This window comes from Marmota marmota, unplaced genomic scaffold (genome assembly GCF_001458135.2).
Source record: "Marmota marmota marmota unplaced genomic scaffold, marMar, whole genome shotgun sequence".
Classification (NCBI taxonomy): Eukaryota; Metazoa; Chordata; class Mammalia; order Rodentia; family Sciuridae; genus Marmota; species Marmota marmota.
The window spans coordinates 10072486-10081246 of record NW_025999983.1 but is presented as its reverse complement, the minus strand read 5'-3'; the positions used below and the strand labels follow the sequence as shown (position 1 = coordinate 10081246).

Genomic DNA, 8761 nt, shown 5'->3' with positions numbered 1-8761 from the left:
GGGGTACCCAGCGGATCCGCGCTGGCAGCGCCGGCAGCGTGCCCCGACCGGGCCGAGAGGGAGAACTTTCTCCCTCCTTCGGCCGCTGCGTCGCTCTCGGCTTCCGAGGTAAGGGCAGGCAAGAGAGGGGAGCCCTGTGACAGCGGGGCTGCCCGGCCAGAGCGTTCGGTGCGGGCGTGGAGTTTGAACGTTTGCTGGCAGGAATGAGGCCAGTGTGCAGCGGCGTGGAGGGAAGCAGTCGATGGCTCCCGAGCACGGCCGGGGAAATCCATTATCGGGCTCTCGGGCTGCCTGCAAGGAGTCACCTTCAGCCGGGAGGCTGTGTTAAAGGAGCACATTCCGGATCGATTGAACTTATTTTTGATCATGGATTAGGCATACGTTTTATTCAGTATAGCTAGTGAGTTTAGACCTGTGAAAATGGATCTTTTCGGATCGTATTTATTTGGATTTTCTTTATTTTGCTGTCACCCAAGCCCTACAACGCTATTAGGAAGCGCCCTGTACTCTTGCTGTTTCTTGCTGGTAGGCTGAGCCTAAAGACTGACTTGATCTCCTTTGCAAGGTTTGGAATTTGAATTGTGGAGGTAAACTGGCTGTAATAGTCTCCAGACAGCTGCCTCTGAGTTGACATCTAATCTGCCATCTGATTGGCTCCCCTCTCACCATTGGGCATTTAGCACTGCTGATGTAAATAGAAGTGCTGAGCAGTACAGTCACAAAAATTCTTGCCACAAATAATAACTCTATTACAAGCAGATGGAAGGTGGAATATTATTTAGAGCTTAAATTGTTATGAATCATAGTTATTAATAAGAGGATTAAATACAGAAAAACATTATGCTGGGGTTCAGTATTGAACATTTACAAAACTCAGATCTTTGACAATCTAACAATATGGACATTTTATGTATCATGGACTTTATTTGTAGGCTGAAGATTGGACCACTAAAAAGTAATTAAACCACAAATTGTACAAATTTTTGGATTTGCCAAGCATTTATAAAAGACTGCTCTTTACAAATTAAACAGTGAAAGAATTTTTGAGTGTATCAGCATTCATAATATAACAAAAATTTTAACATCCCAAAACGCAGCATCTTTTGGTGGTATTTAATATAAGATTAAAGCTACACATTTTTAGTGATTTGTGTTTTAATAATTGTGACTGTTTTAAGACGCTTGTGGATAAGGAGTTTTACTTTGAATTGGCGTATTTAAAAAGAACGAAATGAGAAAACCATAATTTTTGCAGTGGACAATTAGTTAAAATAGAAACTATGGATATCCCTGTGAAATGCTAGGAATCATTTTGTATTTGTTTTTGATTTGGACAATTTAGGAATCTTTTTCTTTGATTACTTTGTTAGGTGACAAAATAGGTTAGCATTATTTAAACTGCTTACACAGTGAATTATTTAAACTGCATTATAGACAAGTTGTATTGGGTGTTTCTTCCAAATAATCTTTCTTTCATAGACATCTTAATGCTATGAAATCTTTAAAAATTCTAATCTGTTAAAAGGGAATAACAGTGATGGTTTATATGATTTTAGTTAGCTCATTTGTTTTAGGAAGGTGTATTTAAATAATAATAGTATATTAGAGGAAAGAATTGTTAGAGCCAGGAAAGGCCTAAATTTAAGAAATCATCATGTGAATGTTGGTTTAACATCTTTGGTTAATGGAGTTTTCCTTTTAATGGTAGTGTTTCCTATTCTTGATGAAAATATTGTGATTTCGGTTTTTATTTTTGATTCATACAAGTACAAATATTAAAGAGAAATATAAATAAACCCATGTAATTAATTTTTAAAAGATTTGCTTTGTCAGCTTGTTTTTAAAGGGGTTGTCTAAAATTGTCATCTTTGTAAACTGCAAACAAATGAAGTTAGAGGCATATTTAGGTCCATGTTACTTTAAAGTATTATTTTTTAATGATACCAATCATTTTAAATATTTTGATTTCTTTTAATGAGAGTGAGTCCATTTTGTCCTCAGTGTGATCCTTGGGAATAGCTTTTTATCTTTGAGGGGGAAAACGACAGAACATACGACCTCGATTCACAGATTCTTTTTGGTACCTAACTAATAACATGTGGAATGTCTTTTTCATATTCCCCTCCTTTTCTTTTTGGAAGGCTAGTGTTATTTAGTATTTGTTATATGATAATTATTAGAAACAGTCATTTGTCGAAAGTATTAAATTACTACCTGACTATAGATCATAAAATGTTATTAAATCATTTTGTTAAATAATGAAAAAAAATTTTGAGCTTGAATATATTTAGTTTCATTTTTGATTTTAAGAAATGGTTTATACTGGGTAGCAAATGTTTTTGTAATTGGGAATAAAGCACATTGGAGGGAGTCTTTAGAGTGAAATAAGTCATTTTATGATTGAGTTTGTTACTGGATTTTTTTGAGATAAGTATTCAGATAGAGCAGTCTTAAAAGGAACACTGAGGTCAGCTCATACATAGAGATTTTATGATGTCCACGTTTGTGTTGAATTCCATTCATGCTATTTTATTTTCATTTTTATAGAATTTAATACAATGTAATAAAAAAGAGTCTTACCATTAAAAGAGAAGTGATTAGCTGGCTTTACAAAGCAGGAATCAGCAAACTTATTACTGATTACCTTAAGATGTGCATAAGATACATTGTATCTTAAGATTACCTGCTTACTCCCCTATGAAATTTTAGGTTATTTGATATTTTAAATCTTATAAAGATTTTTGTGGCCTAAATTTGCCACAGAAGGTATATATAGGTGAAACTGGTGATTCATACAAAAGGCCTATCATTTTAAAAAGAAAATGTAGCAAAATGTTTACACTTTTCTGTTTTTCTGTTATATGGGATAAAATTATTTATGGCTTAAAATTGTTTTTATTGGGAATCCTGATTTTTGTGCTACTTGATCTTTTCGGTCTTTTTTTTTTTTTGGTGGTTGCTGTTATTGTTGTTTTCTTAGTGGTAACCACCATTAGACAGCTATCACTTAAATTTATGTTTACATTAACACTAAATCATTGAGTACCTTCTAGGGAACAACACATTCTTACCTTTGGTCTGTAGTGGGAAACTGGAATCCTTTTTTACTTTGGTTTATTTGTCTGCTTTTAAGAAAGAGTTTTTGACCAGGTTTTTTATATATTTGTTCCATTTTTCTCAACATTGTATTGCCTCAGAAGTGTGTTATGGATATGGAAATAATGCAGACCATACTTGGACACTTTGATTAATGTACTTAACCTCTAAATCTTGTTCCTTTACTATACTTTTAATGAAGAGAAAAGCATCCTTACTCCAGTATAAAAATACTATGAATTCTGGTTTGAGAACCAATTTAAAAAATATAAGACAATGTCCAGTAAGACTTTAATATAAGCTCATTTTAGTTTCCCTAGAAGGACTTCTTTTAAAGAAAGCAGGTGTAATAGAATGGGGTGGAAATTTTGGCTCTATTTTTTATTAATGGCTTTTATTCCTGTATAATTTGGAATTGGGTATATTTAAAAGGACAACTTCGGATGTGATAGGAACTGACCTCATTGCAAACGGTGAGGATCGGCTGGTTTACTTAACCCGTTCCTCTCCTAAGAGGCGGGTGGTTTGATTTACATTTGGTTGAGGCCCAAGACCTTTTTTTCCTCATTTTGTGGGCTGATGGGTGATGCAGATTTGGATTTGGACTAGAGCTGTTTTAGTTTATGCCGGTCCTGGATCAGGAGGCGTTTCTCACTGTATACTAGCTGATGATCCCCAGGTCCTGGATCTGTGTGCTTTGAGCCATATTTTGTGCAAAGGGACTGAGATTTCACTCGTGTCACTTTCATTTTGGCTTGTGTGTAGATGTTCATTTAAGGTTGATATTTTTGTTTGATAGAACTGTTATGTGTTTCTGAAAAACCACAGATTTATGGAGGCTGAAGTTAATATTGGTAAAACTCAACACTATTAATTTTTTTTGCAATATTTAGATTTTCAAAATGGATGTTATAAAAATTTTGTGACATTTTACAATGCTGTGACCAAATCCCACCTCTTAGGCTTTTTTGACTTTGGCTAGTTTTCAGTTGTGTCCTTTCTTAGAGGTGTCTTTCCTCCAACAGGAGGCTTTTGCGAGAGTCTCTGTGGACCTGGAAAGCTGAGCTGTGCACACTTGCTGTGTGTGCTGCTCCAGGCTGAGGAATCCCAAATCCTAGTTCCTTGCAGTGTGGGGGAGGAGCACCAAGCAGAAGTTTGTAGCCACCACGAGTGTGTTTACATTTCACAAACCTAGAATGCAGTACTGTATTGTTTTTTTTTCTAGTTTGGAGGTTATTTGCACAAGAGTAAATTGTCCTTTTTGGTTTAATGGGGGTGATTCAGTAAATTAATTCTGATTTTGGTATACTTTAGTGACTTTTTCTTTCAGAAATTTGATGTAAAGGAAATAATTTAGGTGTCATTTGTTATCATTATCTGCCTGTACATAAGCATATATTATTTTACCCTATGGTAACATCTACATTTGTTGTATTATTGGTTTACAACCTATAGTTTTAATGATTCACATTAACTGAATAAGTGAATTTATCAAAATACCATACATGAGTCCGCAGTATGTTTTCAACAAACATATTTTACTTTCAAAGTTTTTAACCTATAGTAATAGCAAGAAAATATTTCCTTAGATTTACTTATTTGTATTGGGTCCAGCAGGCAGTTTTCAAACTCACGTATGGATCGATGCCAAGAATATTAGAAGGTTACTATTTGACAGATGAATTAATGATGAAATTAAATTGTTTCTTGAATGATATTCATTGCTGAGAAAGAGACTAAAGCCTTAAAGTCTAAAGCCTATCTGGTTTACCAGTAGACCCTCTTATTTCCATTATTAAAATCAGGTAGATGGCAGCAGAATCTGGAGTGGACTATTGTAGCAAGACAGTCCTTTGGAACTAGCTGAGACCAGGCCTCTCTGGATCTTCTCACCCTACAGGGTGCACTTCTTAGTATCTCATCTGGCCTTCAGGAAAGATGAGTCTGAAAACCTAGATAAGACTTACTAGTCTACAACTCTACAGGGGAGGTCATACTTACTGAAGAGGAGAAAGTCTTTCATGAACAATGCTGTGCCGCCTTTTTTTTTTTTTTTTGGTAATGGGGTGCTTAAAAATTTATACATGCAGGTGTATATTTTCTTATAGTGGTAAAACACACATAATGTAAAATTTACCATCTTACCCGTTTAGAGGCATACAGGCCATTGGCATTAAATATGTTCACATTGCTGTACAGCCATCACCACCATCTAGTTCAACACATTTTCATCTTCCTAAAGTGTTTTTCTCTTCGAATTCTTCATGTCAGACTTTGAAATCGCTTGCTATTGCTGTGTATTCTAAGTGATCTTGTTTCTGTGATAGTCAGTTTTGCCTTTTCTTAGTCTATTAGTGAAGTCTTCCTCTGCAGCCCCTGGAAATGCTGGTAATCTTTTTCGTTTGTTTTTTTTTAATCAGTCCATCACTTCTTCCCCCTTCTAACTTTATAATAATCTTCGCAGATTCTTTTTGGAGCTGTATCATTTAGGTTAATTGTTTTGTTGCAGATGTGTCATTGAAAGTTTAATAGCAGCTTTTTGGAATTTTTCTGAAGTTTGAAGGTTTGGGGTATTTTTGGTTTGTTTCTTTTTGAGTGAAACCTGGGACTTGTTTGGATGATAGGGTGTAGAAATGAGCTCTTACCATGAACTCTTCCCTTTTCATAGTTCTCTTATCATTTGCATTTTTAGCCTCTCTCTTTAAAAATTTTTTTTTTGTAGTTGTGAATGGACAGCATACCTTTATTTTATTTTATTTTTATGTAGTGCTAAGGATCCAACCCAGTGCCTCACAAATGCTAGGCAAGCACTCTGCCACTGAGCTATAGCCCCAGCCTTTAGCCTCTCTTAAACATTTAGTTTTGTTTTTCTCCTAGTATCGAAGACCATTGATGGTAGTCATTTTTCCCGTTCTTGCTGTGTTGTGGGTATTTGGGCTTCTCATCATCCGCCCAGGGTAGAGAGCCAGGCCAGGTGATGCTGTGTCCTCTTTGGTAGGGTTTTGTGCTCCACCTCATGTCATTAGCTTTTATCTCTGTACATAGAAATTCTCTGTACATAGAAAAATTCCTAAACTAAGACAGTTGGCCTTTTAATTACATTTTAAAGGCTGCTGCAAAGGGATACTTCTTTCTTATGAACAGCCTTTTGTGCACGTGTGTGTGTGTGTGAGTGTGTATAAAATATTAGAATTGTTTTTTAATTGCTGTGGATGCTGAAAGGTAGCCACCTCTTCACATGTTCAGTTACGTACTTTTAGCGTCGGATTCCATGGAGGACACAGAGGAAATGGACTGCTCCTTAAGAAGCACCAATTATTTCTTTAAGGCATAGACATTTTAGTATTTGTGTGTGCTGTCAGGTGTCTGTTCCATAAATGTCCACTCCCAGCAATCAGATGGGCACTCCTTACGGAGCACACATTTTCTCACTCAGCCTGAGTGAGATGTAGGCAGTGGCTAGGGTCTGGGTTGCTGCTGGCGCTTGTGTTTGTTCCCGTGGATTATGGATTTTGGCATCATTGAGTTAGAACTAGCTCATTTTAACAGAGTGTCTGTAGCAGCATTGTGGGTCAGCAGCCTAGTGGCCCAGTTTTTTGGGTGAGGGAGTGGCTTTGGGTAACACAAGTCATTGTGCTTGATAGGATGTGGCTGTTGTTATCCCAACTTTTCCATTTCTCCCAGTCAGGTATTGGCTTTGTGCCAGAGCAAAATGTAGATCCACTACAGAGAATAATAACTAAATAAGGGAAAATATAATCACTTTCAAATTTATATAGAATGGTCCTTTTTCTTTTTCTCAGTTTTCTACATTACACAGACTCTTGGAAAAAAGTTAAACAGTCTGCTCAGATTTAGGAAGACACTTAGATTGCTGGGGTATTTTTGGTAACTGTTTAGATAATGTATGCTGGCTGAGGAGTAAATTCAGCTACTGCTTCTGGGTCCTGAAATAAACCTTTCAGAAAACGAGGCAGTGATGATGAGTGGAGGCAGTTCCGGAATTCTTAGTATCATCTCCTGTTTCTTTTTATGATGAGCATCTTAGAAGTTCAACTATTTGCCATACTTCATAGCTTGATTTTTAAAAAATGATTAGTAATTCCAAAATTGATCAAGAATTTGGCATCTAATTTTTGAAATATTAAGAACTAGCCATACATCAAGCTATAAGCCCAGTGTGAGATCCTTTAAATTTTGTTTCCAGTGAATATTTTTTAATAATAATTTCATTTTACCCAGTGAATTATGATGACCTTGGAAACAAATGTCAAATGTTGCTGCTGCTGAGCAGGTATCTTTCTGAAGAAGCAGACTATTTCCTAAGAGACTGGTGTATTTGTTGAATATCAGTGTATTTATGATTATGAGGATTTATGAGAGAAAAGACTGTCTTATGAGGGGTTCAATGCAGTGGAAAGATCATGGCTTGGAAGTAAGCGGTCAGACATGGGCTCATTTGGGGACTTGGGTGCCTATTCACTCTTCCATCCAGCCGGGGCCCAGTTTCCTTGTCTGGAATGTTGCTACAGGCTGGGTTTGGAAACCTCTGCTGAAGTCTTGGAGGTAAAACCTTTGGTGTGTCCTCTTTGCCCACCTGCCTTCCCAAGAGGGGTGTGGCTGGGTTTCTTGTTCTATGCCTTGTGCTGCCGCACTTCAGGGTATGGTTGAGGACAAGCCCTTGCCTCTGACAGTTAGGGATGCCCAAACCCTCCCTGCTCCAAATCCTGTGCCATTGTGAATTGCTTGCAGAGAGTGCCTGATCAGCTCAGCGCCACTGCACCAGGTCCCAGGCACGACCAGTGAATACAAACCGAGGCCTGTGTTAAGACTCACTTTTTGCGCATTCTATTGTAATTTTCCCCAAGAAATGTGGTTTGGTACTGATCGGAACTCTTGGATTTGGTTACCGGTAGAGCTGCAGTGGGCTGATGTCATTATACCCAAATTTCTACTCCGTTCTCGGTTCCAGGATTAGTGTTAATTATTAAGTTCTTTCTTCTGGCTACAAAAGTCACTAGCAAATGACCTGCAAAAATGATTGGCTTTTCAGGAGTACTAGTTTTTGCCAAGGAACAAAATTTCAAAAATTTAGAACTAGAATCTTAAATTTAAAATTTGAAGCTTCTGGGTGCTGGAATTTGGCTTTTTCTTTTTTAAATTTTTTAGTTGTAGATGGACACAATACCTTTATTTGTTTATTTTTAAAATTTTTTTTGTAGTTGTAGATGGACAGCATGCCTTTATTTTATTTATTTTTATGTGGTGCTGAAGATCAAACCCAGTGCCTCACACTTGCTAGCAAGCGCTTTACCACTGAGCCACAACCCCAGCCCGACTTTGGCTTCTTATTGGTTAAATAACTTGCTTCTGTGTCTGCTTCAACTTCACTGAGTATATTCATATTTGGTCCCTAGCAGAATTGTAATTTATTACACCTGGAGGTTAGGACTGCTCTTAAATAGTTGAAAAGGGGAATGTCAAGTCTGAGAATGCCAGGAGCTGCCTCAAACATGTAAAGACAGTTCTGTTTGTTTTATTATGAGATTTATAAAACGAAATTTAATTCTATTATGAACAAATACTTACTAAGCACCTCTTGGGCTTCAGATACAGAGTGTAAATACAGCCTATGATCCATAATTCTCCCTGATGAATTATCATT

At 36.9% G+C, this 8761-nt stretch overlaps 1 protein-coding gene across 3 annotated transcripts in view; it reads left to right on the top strand.

Moving 5' to 3' along the window:
* Positions 1-12: 12 nt before the first annotated feature.
* Arid1b (AT-rich interaction domain 1B) overlaps positions 13-8761 on the top strand; it is a 407120-nt gene continuing 398371 nt past the window's right edge. Inside the window, exon 1 of one of the 3 annotated variants that reach the window (XM_048805918.1) lies at positions 13-108. The gene's annotated coding sequence lies outside the window, so the exon portion shown is untranslated. The remainder of the gene's footprint in view (positions 109-8761) is intronic. The other 2 variants (XM_048805923.1, XM_048805922.1) reach the window with 2 other exon arrangements.